This window comes from Phoca vitulina, unplaced genomic scaffold (genome assembly GCF_004348235.1).
Source record: "Phoca vitulina isolate PV1807 unplaced genomic scaffold, GSC_HSeal_1.0 scaffold37, whole genome shotgun sequence".
In the NCBI taxonomy this organism is placed as follows: Eukaryota; Metazoa; Chordata; class Mammalia; order Carnivora; family Phocidae; genus Phoca; species Phoca vitulina.
The window spans coordinates 5,271,145-5,286,052 of record NW_022589740.1 but is presented as its reverse complement, the minus strand read 5'-3'; the positions used below and the strand labels follow the sequence as shown (position 1 = coordinate 5,286,052).

The 14,908-nt window shown below is 42.9% G+C and overlaps 1 protein-coding gene and 1 long non-coding RNA gene across 3 annotated transcripts in view; both read right to left on the bottom strand.

The window, feature by feature from the left end:
* GLIS3 (GLIS family zinc finger 3) overlaps positions 1 to 14,908 on the bottom strand; it is a 438,140-nt gene that overhangs the window by 319,158 nt on the left and 104,074 nt on the right. The gene's annotated exons all lie outside the window — the stretch shown is intronic.
* LOC116646705 lies at positions 6,375 to 9,432 on the bottom strand. Its single transcript, XR_004302167.1, has 3 exons — positions 8,527 to 9,432; positions 8,061 to 8,194; positions 6,375 to 6,454 (listed from the first exon to the last, which is right to left on the bottom strand). It is a non-coding gene; the product is annotated as an uncharacterized LOC116646705 (long non-coding RNA).

Here is a 14,908-nt window from a genome sequence, read left to right as displayed (position 1 = left end):
TACTCATTAAGAGCTAAGTTCTGTGATAACGGGGCAGAGAGGAGGCGCCTGTGGCTGAGGAGAGAGCCAGTGGCTAAGAGGAAGCTGGTCATTGACAAAGGTCAATGCTAAGAGCATTGTTCGTCATTCAGGTAGGTCGTCCCTCTCCCCAACTGGTGCGACCTGTCATGGCCTCCAAAGCAGGAGTGGTTTTGCCTTCTTTTGTAAATTCTCCGAGCCCTCAACCGAGCATGTCTTCACATGCAGTTGAAAAGGCCCACAAGAATCCCTGTTGCACAAGGAAATGTTCAACTCATATTATTTAGCATCCTTGCTCTCTCTGTGGAGTGGAAAAGGGAGGGAAGGAGATGCATATTTTTAGAACCAGGGAACGATTTATCATTCAATGGAACAGCATAGACAGAGGCTTAAATCAAGTGTGTGGAAATAATATGTTATTATTACTAGTCTTAACTCTGCTAAATTATAACCTATAAACCCTGCAACGCTTGACTTAAACATCCCATCCGTGTTTGCAGGAAATCTAAATGGTGATTTCCTTCTTTACTGCCTGCATTACAGGAGGATTTACTGTTGCCCCCACAGAGTGTATGTGAGGAGCGCGCTACCCAGGACGTCAGTGTAACCAGGCACGAGGGGTAAGCACAGAGCCCACATCATGTATGTATTCTGGGAGCCTTTATGTGCACTTAATTAGCTCAGCTATTGCTTTCATGGTTCATTTAGAAGCTTCATGCTTCATTAAATATCAATAAATTTTATCCTCAAAAAACCTTTTCGGTAAAGATACAATTGTCTCTTCAAGTGATAATCTCGTTAATGGATGTATATATTGCAAGTACGTCTACCGGCACTGACAAAACTCTGGATTGCCATGGTTGCGGTACCCTGAAGTAAAATGCAAATTTTATTCTATAGTTTAGAACACATGCCTCATCCACACATATTTTCTTACAGTAGGGGAAAAAAATCTTTTTTAACTTTCCCAGAATGATGCGTCTTTTAAGCTTCTATTTTTATTTTGTCAAGAATGCCTACTTCTGTTTCATAAGCTCCTTTTATCCATTACATTAATTCCAAGTTCTCTTTATTGGAAAGACAGCTTTTAGCAACTTTTCACTGCATGAAAGAGAAGTTTTCAGGAAACATGTGTTCTTCACTTCCCTGATACATATATCCAAAGAGGGCAGGGGTCACAATGAAGGGCTTATCCCTGTCAGGTATTAGAGTCGACTCTCACAGTGAATGATCTGGGCTATTCACCGCAAGCCAGGAGCAACTGGGTCAAGCTGGGGAGGGTCAGGATGGTGAAGGAAGAGCTTCATCTCCCCAAGCATAAACAGTACCTGCCAACAGCCCTCCCCCGCCTGCCGGGTCCAGCTCGTGTGGAGATATCCCCCAACCTGCTCAGTCAGGGAAGTTGTCACTCGCTTCCTCCCTTTCCTAGAGCACTTGGTTAAAGCCCCATTATAGAATGGATTATTATGTAGTATAGCTGTCCACCCATTCATTCAACAAAAATGTAGTTCTAAGGATACAATCGTAAACAAGACAAGTAAGATCCGCTTTTTCATAAAGTGTACATTCTAGCGATGAGGAGATACACAAAACAAATGAATGAATACATGAACGAGGTGATTTCATACAAGAAGTGCCACAAAAGAAAGCAAGCAGGTAGAGGGGACTGAGAATCATGGCGGCCAGGTGGTGGCTTCGGACTGAGTGGCAGGAAGGCCTGTGGAAGACACAGCGCATAAAATGAGATGCAGAGGGTGTGAAGAAAGCAGCCACCAGGAGGTTGATCCAGCCTGGTGTGTTAGAGGAAGGAAAAGAAAACCAGGCTGGCTGGAATGTACTCAGCAAAGCGGAACATGGTACCAGATAAAATTGGGGATGACTTGCCAATCTCCTGACTTGAGACTATGAGCTCCCAGAAAACAGGGCCTGTGTCTTTGCTGAGCCTGCACCTCTGGTCCTTACTGTCGTATCTGACTCATGGTCAACAAGCAATGAGTTGAATGAATGAACTGAGTGAGCCACTCCCCAGGGTCACATGTAAAAAACACTGAGGATATTTTTCTATTGCTTTGCACATTCTGCCTTCTCTCAGCCCTCTCAATACGGATGATCACGTTCTACCCTTTCTAGGCAAAGATAACATACCATGTACTCTTACTCCTGGAGAAGTTCTTTTCGTTATTTTTCCATCAGAGATGATAAATTTGTGCCTAGAGGTCCATGTGGTTTCACTGATGGCTCTTGTAACCAAGAGTGAAATACATTCAGGAGGGAAGAACCAGGAGTTAAAAGGGCAGCCCAACGGGGTTTCAAAAAGTAGCTCAGAAGAGTTCAGACTCACATCCTAGGATCAGTTTATTTATATAGTGCTTCGATTCAGCCAATAACAGCCAACCAAGAGGGAACATTAATATTAATGTCATCCCTGTCATCATCATCATCGTCTCTTTGAACACAAAATAATATAAATGAACTTTCACGGTGGCCTTTATTATGATGGATGAAAAGAAAGAGAAGAAGGAGACAGGCTGCTAGAAATACTTCCATTTCCATCCTACAAACCATTTTCAGTCCTTCCAAAACTGGTTTATGTTACCTCCTCTGTTTCTTTCTCCGAACAGGCATGGTCGATGGGAGACAATTTCTGAATAAGGGATGAATGAACGCCTGGTTTCATTTCTTCACAATAACTCCCAGTGGTGATAAGGAACGGACCGTGTTGGCAGTGACAGGCTTCGAGACCACCACAAATCCAGAAAGCCAAGTGTGACCACATTGGATATGTGTGGGAAATGCAAAACTCGCTGGATTTATGCACACCAGTAAAAATTCCAAAGGGGCCTGATGCCAGGAAAATGCCTTATTTTGTCAGAAAGTACATCTCCCACACAGCAGCAGGTCTGGTATAGCTTGAGCCACATGTTAAAAACAAAGCAAAGTGACATGTGATACGGGCCTCACTGCCTGATGACAGAATTCACGAGCTGTCTTCACTCTGAGCTTTTCTGGAACAAACGGAGTCCACAGAGCCTAAGCCTGCTTGACGGCTTTGTCTTATTATCATGTTGTTTTCTGCAAAGTTCTTGCCTTTTAGGTAACTAAGGCTTACTTTTCTTGTTACAATTCCAAGATTTATTCCCAAATTACCAATTATTAAATGATAATCTAATTCTAAGGAACTCTGTACTTTCCAATCTATTCTATAGCCAAGTTAGTGTTTCAGACATACTGACCCTTCTTCAACTTCTGGAAGCATGTATGCGACTTCAAAAAACACTCAAATCAACTGGTAAAGCACATAGTGGCACTTCTCCTGATAGTCACTGTGTGGACTACACTTCAGAATCTCCATGGGTAATCATCGGAGTCTAGAGTATGCTGGGTTTTTTTTTTTTATTATGTTATGTTAATCACCATACATTACCTAATTGGTTTTTGATGTAGTGTTCCATGATTCATTGTTTGCGTATAACACCCAGTGCTCCATGCAGAACGTGCCCTCTTTAATACCCATCACCCGGCTAACACATCGCCTCACCCCAGTCCCTCTAGAACCCTCAGTTTGTTTCTCAGAGTCCATCGTCTCTCATGGTTCGTCTACCCCTCCGATTTCCCCCCCTTCATTCTTCCCCTCCTGCTATCTTCTTCTTTTTTTTTTTTTTTAACATAGAATGTATTATTTGCTTCAGAGGTACAGATCTGTGATTCAACAGTCTTTCACAATTCACAGAGTATGCTGGTTTTTTGAAACCATATTGAAACCCATATTTTTAAAAACATTGGCCTACTTAAAAATCTCATTTTTTGGTCATATTTTTTGTTTTGTCACTTCTGTGACATCTGCTCTGACCTGGATCCTAAGAGTAAAAAGAGCTTTACTTACTCTGGGCAGAGGAACCTTGATGGCAATACATGGCTTCCAAACACCCCTTATGGGCTCATTGTGTTTTCTTTCCCCCTTAGTCAGTACCTGTCTGTCTCCCTCTTGTGTAGCCCTGATTGTGACAGTTTGGAACCAGGTGCCTTTCTTGCTGCATCGGTTTCCCAGGGCTGCCACAAGAGAAGTACCACAGACTGGGTGGCGTTAAACAATGGAAATGTATTCTTTCACAGTTCTGTCTAGAAGTCTTAACCAAGGTGCTGGCAGAACCATGCTCTCTCTGCAGGTTCCCGGGGAAGATCTCTCCCTGCCTCTTTCCAGCTTCTGGTGGCTTCCAGCAATCCCTGGCATTCCTTGGCTTGCAGACATATCACTACAATCTTTGCTTCTGTCATCAATTGGTGTCCTCCCTGTGTGTCTTCTGTGTTCAATGCGTTCTTCGTCCCGTGTCCATGTCCAAATTAGGCCCCGCCCTAATCCAATGTGGCCACACCGTTTAACTTGATTACATCTACAAAACCCTATTTCCAAATCAGGTGACATTCTGGGATTCTAGGGAGACATTTTTTGGGGGGTGGGGGGACACTATTCAATTGCTAAGCCAGCATCCTCTCAATTACTACTTGTCCCACGGAGTATGAAGGACATTGGTATCTGAAGAACATTATAGACAAAATAATTACTCAGGAAGAAAGGAAAAGTGACACAATTCAATGAAGAAGTCTACCAGGAAAAATGCCGGCAGCTTGGTGGTTTCAGGAATGAGGCGTTCTCACCCTGAAGTCAATTACCAACAGATCATCACACACAAGCCTACCAAGCATCTCTTCAGGAAAGTATCCCTTCTGGCTGAACCAGCCTCTTCTCTGGACCCAGCTCCGTAAGAGGGGGGGAGGGGGGCTTCTTCTACCCACCTCTCACACCAGCTACATGGGGACAAACAGGAGAAATGCCAGTGATGCTCAGACATGATGCTTGACACTCTGGACACATTATATCATCGCCTCCATCAGAGAAGGGAAGAAACTAAAGGTCACAGAGATAAAGCCATCAGCCAAGTCATACAGGAGAGTTAGGATCTGAACAGACCTGCCTGTGTCCAAAGCGGATGCCTCATTTTTTACATCTGAGTGGGAACACACGTGCATATGCACACACACCCCCTTCAGAAACAACCATTTCATTTACTCTGTATTTGAATCACATCATTTTCTTAATCCAGAAAATATTAGAACCAGAAGACAGCTTAGACATCAGCTAACACCATAATTTCATTTTATAGATGAACACACAGCAGACCAGAAATGATAACTGAATGACTTCTCCAAGATCACGGGAATAAGTAGGGACCACGCTGGGAAGAGAGCCTCAGACTCCTGGCCCCCAGTCTAGCCTCTCTGGCAGCAGGCCGTAGTCTACGCAGTAAGGCCATATTTCACAGACGGTCGGTGTGGTGGTTTGGAGTATGGACACCGGAATGAGACTGCATGGATTCAGATCTTGGCTCTCACTTAGATATGTGGCCAGCCACTTCCTGTCTTAACCTCAATATTCTGAACTGTAAAAAGGAGGTAATGAAGACATGAGTCACGTCGTATCCAGTATCTAACGGGACTGTTGAGGGGAGTAAATGGGCTTAGAATAGTGCAGAGTGTGCAGCAAATGCTTAGTACAGGTTAGTTGTTGGGAGCAGCTCTGCTGTGGTTTTATCACTACACAATTCTTATTTTTGTGTTACTATGATCATCATCATCATCTAATAAAAAGCTACAAATGAGCGACTGCAGTGTTTTCATCATCATACGCTTCTAGCAGCCACACTGGCTGCAAGTCTTCATTCAAGGACACAGTGGTACAGTGATTTCCTGGTCCTTCCTAATAATTAACTTCAATCGTATTTCATAATCTACTGTATGCCGATCCGATTGCCCTGTTTTCCTCTAAACACAAAATGTGCAAGGGGTCTATATCCTGGTTTTAATTTCCCTGATTGTGTGAGTCCACATTTAACTGCCTTCTTCAAACGACAGTGGGTCATTTACAGTCCTGACAAGCCAACAGTGTTATTACATCCTGACTCCGACAAATCCTTGCTCTCCTCTCTCTCTGGTCTTATCTCTTTGAGCCTCAGGAAGGCAAACCCTGGGAAAATTATACAAACAGCCCCAAATATTTGAAATCAGCATTGTCTTCACATGCGTATGCCTCTCCAAAAGCTTAGAGCGTTTCTCTTTCAGTTTTATTCTTTCATTAGCCCAAGGCTTGCTAATTAATTGGAATTTTCCAGGGCTTTTGTTGCTGTGACAAAGGCAAACAATGCAAAAGCTCATTCTTTCTTGTTAAAGAGGTCTATCCACCCTCCAAAGTGTAGCATGAAGAGGGAGGGGTGAGAGGGAGGATTAAGTCGACTTTGAAAGGGTTAGACTTTGTGGGTTCCTGCCCCCCTCCCCCACAGCTGCCTTCATCGTCACCAAACCTGATTTATGGGAAGTGACATCTTAACCATGGCTTTCATCCCTCTAAAGGAGAGGCTGCTTGGAGGGCATTATGTTGGATCTAAAATTAGATGGCAAAGAACATCCTATAAGCATGGAACAAACAATATTGGGAAGTAAAAGATACTGTATTAGTTGAGAGGTTCTATGTGAGAACAAAAATTCATGGATCAGGAAGGAAGGGAGTAAAACCTAAATGAACACTCCCAAGCGAGGCACAGAGCAGACCTAAAGGAAATAAAAAGATGCTTAATCTTGGCAAAAATAGCACTGCTTAAACCAAAGATAGCAGAGCAGCTGGATGCTAGGAGTAGAGAAGGGGAGTGAAGACAGATTAATTCTAAATTTTGTTCCTCGTTTCCCTTTCAAAGCGTCATGCTATGGCTTGATACACTGGGTTACTGGAACTCGCGGGTTCCCCATGGGCTGTGTTTCATCCACACTGTGAGAAGTCCTATGGACGAAGGGTAAGGGAAGCTGGAGGGGCCCTCCAACACGGTGACAAAGCCATTTCCAACATCACCCCTGCAGAGTTCCTTTTGATAGAAACACCTACTTGAAAATCCAAGGCATAGGTGTACATATATGTAGGTCTCATCCTAGACTTCTTAAAACCACATTGTTTTCCATAGGAGAAAAAGGTTTTCTAATTTACTTGTTCATAGGTAAATGTTTATCAAAAACATTTTGTAACAATGGACCCACACATTGTGACGTGGAGCTACCCCTAGAGTTTTGTGCAGCAGAACCTGGAAAGCCTTCAAAACATCTTCCCCTCCAGGCTGATGCCTAAAAGGCAATCACTCCAGTCACACCAAGGGACCCGTGGTTTGGAATAAGTCGCATGTGAGGTGTCTGTGCAGGGATCCAGGTAGATCTAGAGACGCAGTGGAAGGGAGGGTCCGGAAATAGGGCTAGAACTAGGCTCAGGGGGAATCAGTAAGTACGGAGTTTTCAAAGCAGATGGGATTGCTCAAGGGTCACACATCCAGGGGACACAGGATAAGAACAAGGACAGAGCTCTGAGAGTCTCCTGTTCAGGGGTGTAGGCAAAAAGGAATTTGCAGAAGAAGAGAAAGGGGGCTTGGCATGGGGTGGGGTGAACAGGAGGGAGCAGGATGGGAGGGGAATATGCCACAGTATTTAAAGGCACAGACTCTCGAATGAGACCACTTGGCTTCAAATTGTGGAAGCACTGCTTACAGGACTTGGAACCCCAAAGCACAGAATTTCCCTCCACTGGAAAACAGCAAAAACAGTACATCACATAGTTGTTCTGATGCAAAAGTCCTCGACACAGTGTCTTGCTCATCTGACATATTCAAAAACTGATAGTCATGATTAATGTTTATTAAGAAACAACAGGAATAGATACATAAGGTCATGGGTGATAAGAGCATCCCAGATCCTTCCCTGGAACTGCTCAGAATACACTGAAGGGTGGAAAGGAAAGTCTCAGCACAGGAGACATGGCGGGGGGGAGGGCGACACCATAAGGCAAAGAGAGGCCACAGGCTGAGGAAGATGGGGGCCCCCAGCTGATCCTTCACAGAAAGGAGGCGCGTGGTGTTTGGTGGCTGAGAGGTGACGTGGACACAGACCAGTAGTGGCAGAGTGAAAGACCGCCACACCGGAGACGGAGTTCCAGTTCTGGGCTGACCACTCACCTGCTGCTCATCCTAGGTAAGGTTCCTTCCCCTTCCAGAGCTTCCGTTTTACACATGCAAAAGGGCTCCTCAGGCCCCTCCCGGTCCTCACCACGGTTCCCTGAGGCTCAACAGCTACACTCAGCGCAGTGACCCTGGTGAAGACATCAGGGGTCTTAACAAGAAACAGAACCAAGAGTCACCTGCAGTTCAGCTACAGGGTAAGGTGTGGAAACGGCCCTCCTCCTCATTTCCCCTCTGTTTGCCCCAAAACCAGAGCTGAGAGAAAGGAAAAGGAGAAAATCAACTGAATCGAAGTTGAAACCAAAGCAATGTTTCTGCTCACCAGTAACCCCGACAGAGCTCTGAGGATGCAGCGGACAAGGTGGACGTAAGAAAGACACTGCACACCTCACACGGATCCAAATGCACAACTGGAAATGAGCTCAATTACCACCGGACCCCACAGGATAAAGAGCAGGCCTACCTAGTCCACAAGCCTCCTTCTACAAGGGAGAGAAACGACTGCCAAGGTGCAGAGACTTGCAGAGGCGTGAACGGTCAGTGACACGAGGCTGGACTAGGAGCCTGTTTGCTGACTCAGTTCAGCGCCGATTCCATAGAAGTATGCCGCTAACTGGTCAAAATCCAAATTATGACATGTTCTCTTAAGAGATTTTGTGTGGGATGTAATAGGAATGACTGACTACAGTTGCTAAATTCTTGGGAAAGCTTGGATTTCCCCATTTTCAAGGAAAGCTGAGAAGACAACCAGGAAAAGAAAATAAAACATATGAGCCCTCTACTACGTGCCAGAAATCCTGCAGTGTGACGTCACATATGTTCCCGCATAAGCCTCACCACTCTGTGGGTCTTAGAGGTTCTGAGCTCCCCAAGGAGAAGGGCATCACACACATCCACGAATCCTCGTGCTCCGTGGAGTGCTGGAACACAGTACGTGCCCAAGGTACACTTGCAGAATGAGTGTAAGATTTTCCTGGTGCACAAAGTGAGGATCAGAGAGATTAAGACGTGTATCCAAGAGGGTCACATCGCTGGTAAATGTGGCAGCACTAGAATTTGGATTTGGGATTATCTGGCCCCCATGGCGTATTCATGTGCCTCTTACTGCATGACCTGACCTTGAAATGCTTCTCTCCAACCCCAACAAAAACACGTCTTTTCTAACAGACAGACTGGCAGATGTATATCACACTTGTGGCTATTGCATCCTCTTCTTTAAATCCTAGGTTGCTTTCAAAGTGTTTCTTTCGAAATACCATCCTTGGTCTAGCTGCTCCTCTCCACTGACCGAGCGTGGTCAGGATCTCCAAGGGCACTGATGAGAACACATGATCTCAAGGGCCCGCAGCGAGGAGGTGCAGAACCATGGGAGGAGCTCACTGGGCTCCTGAGAAATGTTTCTATCAGGTAGAAGTATCATAACTGGCCTGGTCATAGGCATTCTTTCCTTCCCTTCTTGATAACAAAGGTTCCAACTTGCAGCAAGCAAGTCAGACCAACTGTTGTCTTTCTCTTCTCTCCTGCTCTGTCTCCTCTCTTGCTTTCCAAAGCTTCAGACTAGCTCTCTGTTGTAAATGACTCTCTAAAGTATATCCAAAAATGAAGGGCTTTTTTCCCCCTAATTATATATATATAAGTCAGGTCTTTCAGATACTTTTTATTTGAAGCTGTTCATTGGACTCTATTTTTCCATCCAAGGAAGCCCAAAGAAATGAATAATGAATGATCCAAAACAGACTCCATTTGAACAGTTCTGTATATTATATGCAAAAAAATGTTCCCACAACAAAGTCACTAAATGAATGTCACTATGCCTGAATAGTGGAGTAAAATTAAATTGTGATAAAAGCAAGTTGTTTAAAGGATCTTTAGTTCATGTCTACCAAATTACCGTGAACATTATGTGCTAAACAAAGGCTCTGATACTCCCAGTATTAAGTAATAGAAACATTTTGAGAAATAAGCCAACATTTTTACTTTAAAAAAGATTTATGTATCATTTTCTGGTTTTATGGGTATTGTGATTGTCCTCCAAACCTTTGAATAGTGTCAAATTCTTTTCCAGCTGAATATTCTGCTCCACTATGTTCTCTTCAATGCTGGAGGCCATGTTGGGATGTCTTATGGTAAATTGAACAAGGAACTCCATGGAAATCGACGTAAGTCTTTGTCCCTGGCTAGGCCTAATCACTGAAACAGTGCCATGTTTAATACAGATTCTCTAACTGGTATGTAAGCAGGAGATCTGGTTAATGAAAATCACAATAGCCAGGTAGGAAAATATTTAATTTATAAGTGATGAGCTATTTAAACTAAATCTTGGATTTTTTTTCCCCTGGATTCAAAGATCATCACCATCTTTGATGAGGAAGACGGAGAGAGCAGACTGTCCCACCTCCACACTCCAGGCATCTCTAACCCTTAGTTAATTCTTGGCCAAGGTTCTGCTGCTGTCGACGTTGTCTACTGGCAGTTCTCTGGACTTTAATCTCATAAATGAGGCTCCTACTGCTTGGCCTACACAAGGAAAGCATGAAGAATGACATCAAGAGCTCTACTTTGCATTCACTGATCTTTAAAAAAAAAAAAAAAAAAACAGCATTACTAGCCCCAGATTCTGGAAGTTACTAAAACAGCTTTGAAAGTCCTGAGTTTACCAAGGCTTTGAGATAACTCCATGATGTTGTCGGAAGTAAGGTCTAAAGATGTTGCTTAGTGTAGAGAGGCAGAAAGTACACAAGAGAATGAGCTGAAAGGTCTGGCTGCTAGTCTCACAGCTCCCACTTATATGTGAGCCAGGATTTTCCTTTGCTCCAATGGACCCTGGGACATTTGGTGAAATCACTAAGGTCTCTATATTAGATAACAGTATGTATCAGTATTAATTTTCTGATTTTGATACTGTTCTGTGGTCACACAGAGAACTTTCTTGTTTTTAGGAACTATACACTAAAGATTAAGCACCATGTCTGCAACTTACTCTAAATGGTTCAGAAAAAAATAGAGGGAATAATAGAGAAAAGTTAACATCTGGAAAATCCGAGTAAAGAGTAAAAAGGAATTCTTTATACTGTTCTTGAAATCTTTGTTCTGTCTGAAATTATATCAAAATAAAACTTAAAATAGGGGCACCTGGTTGGCTCAGTTGGTTAAGTGTCTAACTCTTGATCTCAGCTCAGATCATGATCTCAGGGTTGTGATCAGGTCATGATCTCAGGGTCGTGAGACTGAGCCCCACGTTGGGCTCCACACTGGACGTGAGCCTGCTTAAGAGTCTCTTCCTCTCCCTCTGCCCCACCTCCACCCTGCTCACGTGCGCTTGCTCTCTCTCTCTCTCTCGCTTTCTAAAAAAATAAATAAATAAAAATAAAATTTGGGGTGCCTGGGTGGCTCAGTCAGTTAAGCATCTGATTTGGGCTCAAGTCATGATCTCAGGATCCTGGGATTGAGCCCAGTGTCAGGCTCCCTGCTCAATAGGGAATCTGCTTTTCCCTCTCCCTCTGCCCCTCCCCCCGCTTGTGCACGCTCTCTCTCTCAAATAAATAAATAAAATCTTAAAAAATAAAATAAAAAATAAAAATAAAACTTAAAATAAATGCTGGCTATATAATTGGCAATCAGTAAATATTCACAAAATGCCACTTTAACTACTCTTTGGATCCAACTTAGGCATGTGAGCTGGTGTTAGAGTACCTGACTGGCCTGACAGGAAGCCTCTAGCCCACTCTGCCATGAACAGTGAATCAAAGTCTCTGAGATAGTTATCCAGGAGCATGCACCGATCTCGTTCTCCTAGCACACGCCCAATACAACATCCCAAAGATCGAGCATTGGGTAGAGTCAACACGTTGCTCTCAACCCAAAGTAGGCAAGTCTCATTCAGGACTAGAATGTATAGTGGAAGTCCTTTCCCCACTCTGCAGAGTCTTTAGAAAGGTATCCACGTTCTGTCCAACATGCCTATGTTCACGGTGTGTGTTTTAGTAGCAGCTACCTAAATTCACATGAGCAGGAGCATTCCAAAGGCTTCCGCTATAAATACTAAGTAAAAAACTTCCATGAACTGGGGATCACACACAGAGTCAGGCAGGGAACACAATGAGATAGAAAAATGAATTGGTTAATTAACAACTATTTAATTAAGAAATCAAGTACCTAGAACTGTGCTCATGATACTCAGCACATACAGATCACACAAAGGGAGTCATATGAGAGGGATCGAGTTTCTATCTAAGGATGAGATTTATCACCCCCATGGACATGGTGAATGCACTTTTATTAGAATCACCTGTAAGTCATATTTAGAATACCAGGTACTCACTCCTCAAATGCTATGATCTTCCATCATGGAAGGGATATTTATTAAATTCAGTTCTGCAGGGATGGACAGGACAATATACATGTAAGTACAATATTCACCCAAACAGCAGGGAGATAAAAGTTTGGGGTTTTTTTTATTCACTAAAAGAGAGTCTCGGGAATAGCTTAAGCCTTCAAAAATGAAATGTGTTATACCCAAGCACGTAATAATGATCCCATAGAAGCTGCTTAGAGAAAGACTAGATTACAATTTAACCTATCCCATCCTGTTCTTCACATTAAAAGAAATGATAAACTCTCTCTTCAGGCTTCCATTTTTAGTGAGGAAGGAAGGAAGGCAAGCAAATAGATGGAATAAACCTCATTCACTTAATTTGAAAATCAGATGCAGACTTCAAAATTTGGAATAAGGAAAGATTCTCGCTGGTTGAATTCTTTAAAGAATTCATCTTTAGCTGAGAGGAGAACTGCTTACATCATCCAGTGTGACCTTTAATGGATTGATAAGTTATCACATGATATAGAGCTTTATGACATAAGCAGTCGTATGGAAGGAATCTGCCTAAGATGGTTTAAACTTCTTGTCTTTTAAGGTAGATTAAGCTTAAAACTGGGTCTCCAGTGTCTGGACTTTGCAGGTTTTTGATGGGTGGGAATAGAACTATAGTACCACACACACAACAAACGCCCCAGTGTCCACTGGCTAAAGAGGGCTGGCTCCTAAGGAATAAAAATTTAAGTCATTTAAAAAGAAACTACAACCAAAGGTTGAGAAATCCATGTATTTTGCTTGTATTTGAGATAATAATGACCAAAAGAATTTTTGTGAATGTTGTTAATTCCAACAATTAATAGATTTGCTGAACATCTCTTTTTTGTAAAACATCTCCTTTATACTAGGTACCTTGTATTTAAGGGTTTGTGAAAAGTGAAGTTTAGCTCTGCTTCCAAATGCTAGGATCTGAGAAAAAAAAAAACAAAAAAACACGTGTCCCCCAAATGAATCACATTCAGGCTTGGAATAAATCCACATAATTTTCTTATTTACTTAAAAAGTCTTGTATTTGCATCTGTCTTTCTTACTATATCGATGAGCTTTCTTCTCTGGAGTATGGCTCAGCTCCAACCCTCAGTATCTACAGACTCTTTGCTCTTCCATCCCTAAGAGTAAGCTGGGTGCTGACAGGAGTGTAGGATCTTCTAGTCCACTGAGGTCACCAGGTGCCCATATCAAAAAACCAACACAAGCAGTTTCTTCCACTGAAAATTCAGAGCGGACTCTATGCATCTAAGATTATCCCAAATCCTGTCGTACAGTATTTCTAAAGCATTTTCTAAAACATCAACGATAGACAGCACTCTCTGGACCTGAGTTTCGGTAGTATACTTGATAGAAAAGTTTTTGTAATAAATGATAAATGAAGGAGTGAGTGAGTGAATGAATAGTGAATGAGGAGGTGTCGTCTGAGATGAATTATGGCACAAAGAGCATTGTGTGTGCTCTGCACAGGTATGGGTGAGGGAAGTCTCTAACAAGGCAGACACTGTACAAAAGTCTCTGGGCAACATGCTCAGACTATGCAATACTTACCGCCACTCACTGTTAGAAAGACTGCGAGCTCTCTGCAAGCAGGGCTGTCTGAGTCAGGGGTCTTACTCCCAAATGCCCACCCAGGCCAGGCAGAGGAGAGGAGCATGAATCCATCTGGAGCACAGGGGCCAGCTGCCTTCATGTAGGAGAGAGGGAGGGCTGGATACGGCTGGTTGCTCTTTCAGCTTCCCGCGAGAAGCTGAAGGTCTGAATTTTGATATGCAATCCTCTCACTTCTAAATGTTAGCTGTTATTTTTTCTTAACACTACGTGGAATTAACAAAACGCAGGTGTTACAGGTCACATTCCGCCACGGACTCTCCCTTCTTAACCTCCAACCTAAGCCTGTCTACATATCATCAAGAACTTACTACCTAGTTTTTACCTTATCTTCAAGTCTGGCAAAGGATGGGAGGTGGGAGCGGCAAACCAGCGTCACTGAAGAAATCACCCACAACAGAATGGGAAAACCAAGTATCGCTTTCACGTGGTGAAATTCCAGGAAGGGCTCATGGAATACAAAATCCTGAATGCCCTCAGCAATTCCGCTCACACCTCACTCAGCACTGTTTCCTCCTATTTGACCCCCCACCAATGTGCCCCTAACTGTTCTTATTTATTAATCATGCCAGATAGGTCTTCTTTTCTTTTTGTAAATAGCTTCAAATTCTTTTTGAAAAGAGGTGGTAAAATCCAAAATAAATAAATAAATAAAGTCTTTCATATGCTCATGATATTCTAATTACAGGCAAGTGTATCACTATATTTAGGAGCTATATAGTTTTAACACAAGGAGTGATTCCTGAAGGGTGAGATTTTCAATAAATGTTATTGAAAAATTCTATACCCAAAATTCATCATTGGAAAATACTGAAAGATCCTTATTTCAAATGAATTATGTTCTTAAGCCTTTAGCAAGAGACAGAAATCTTAG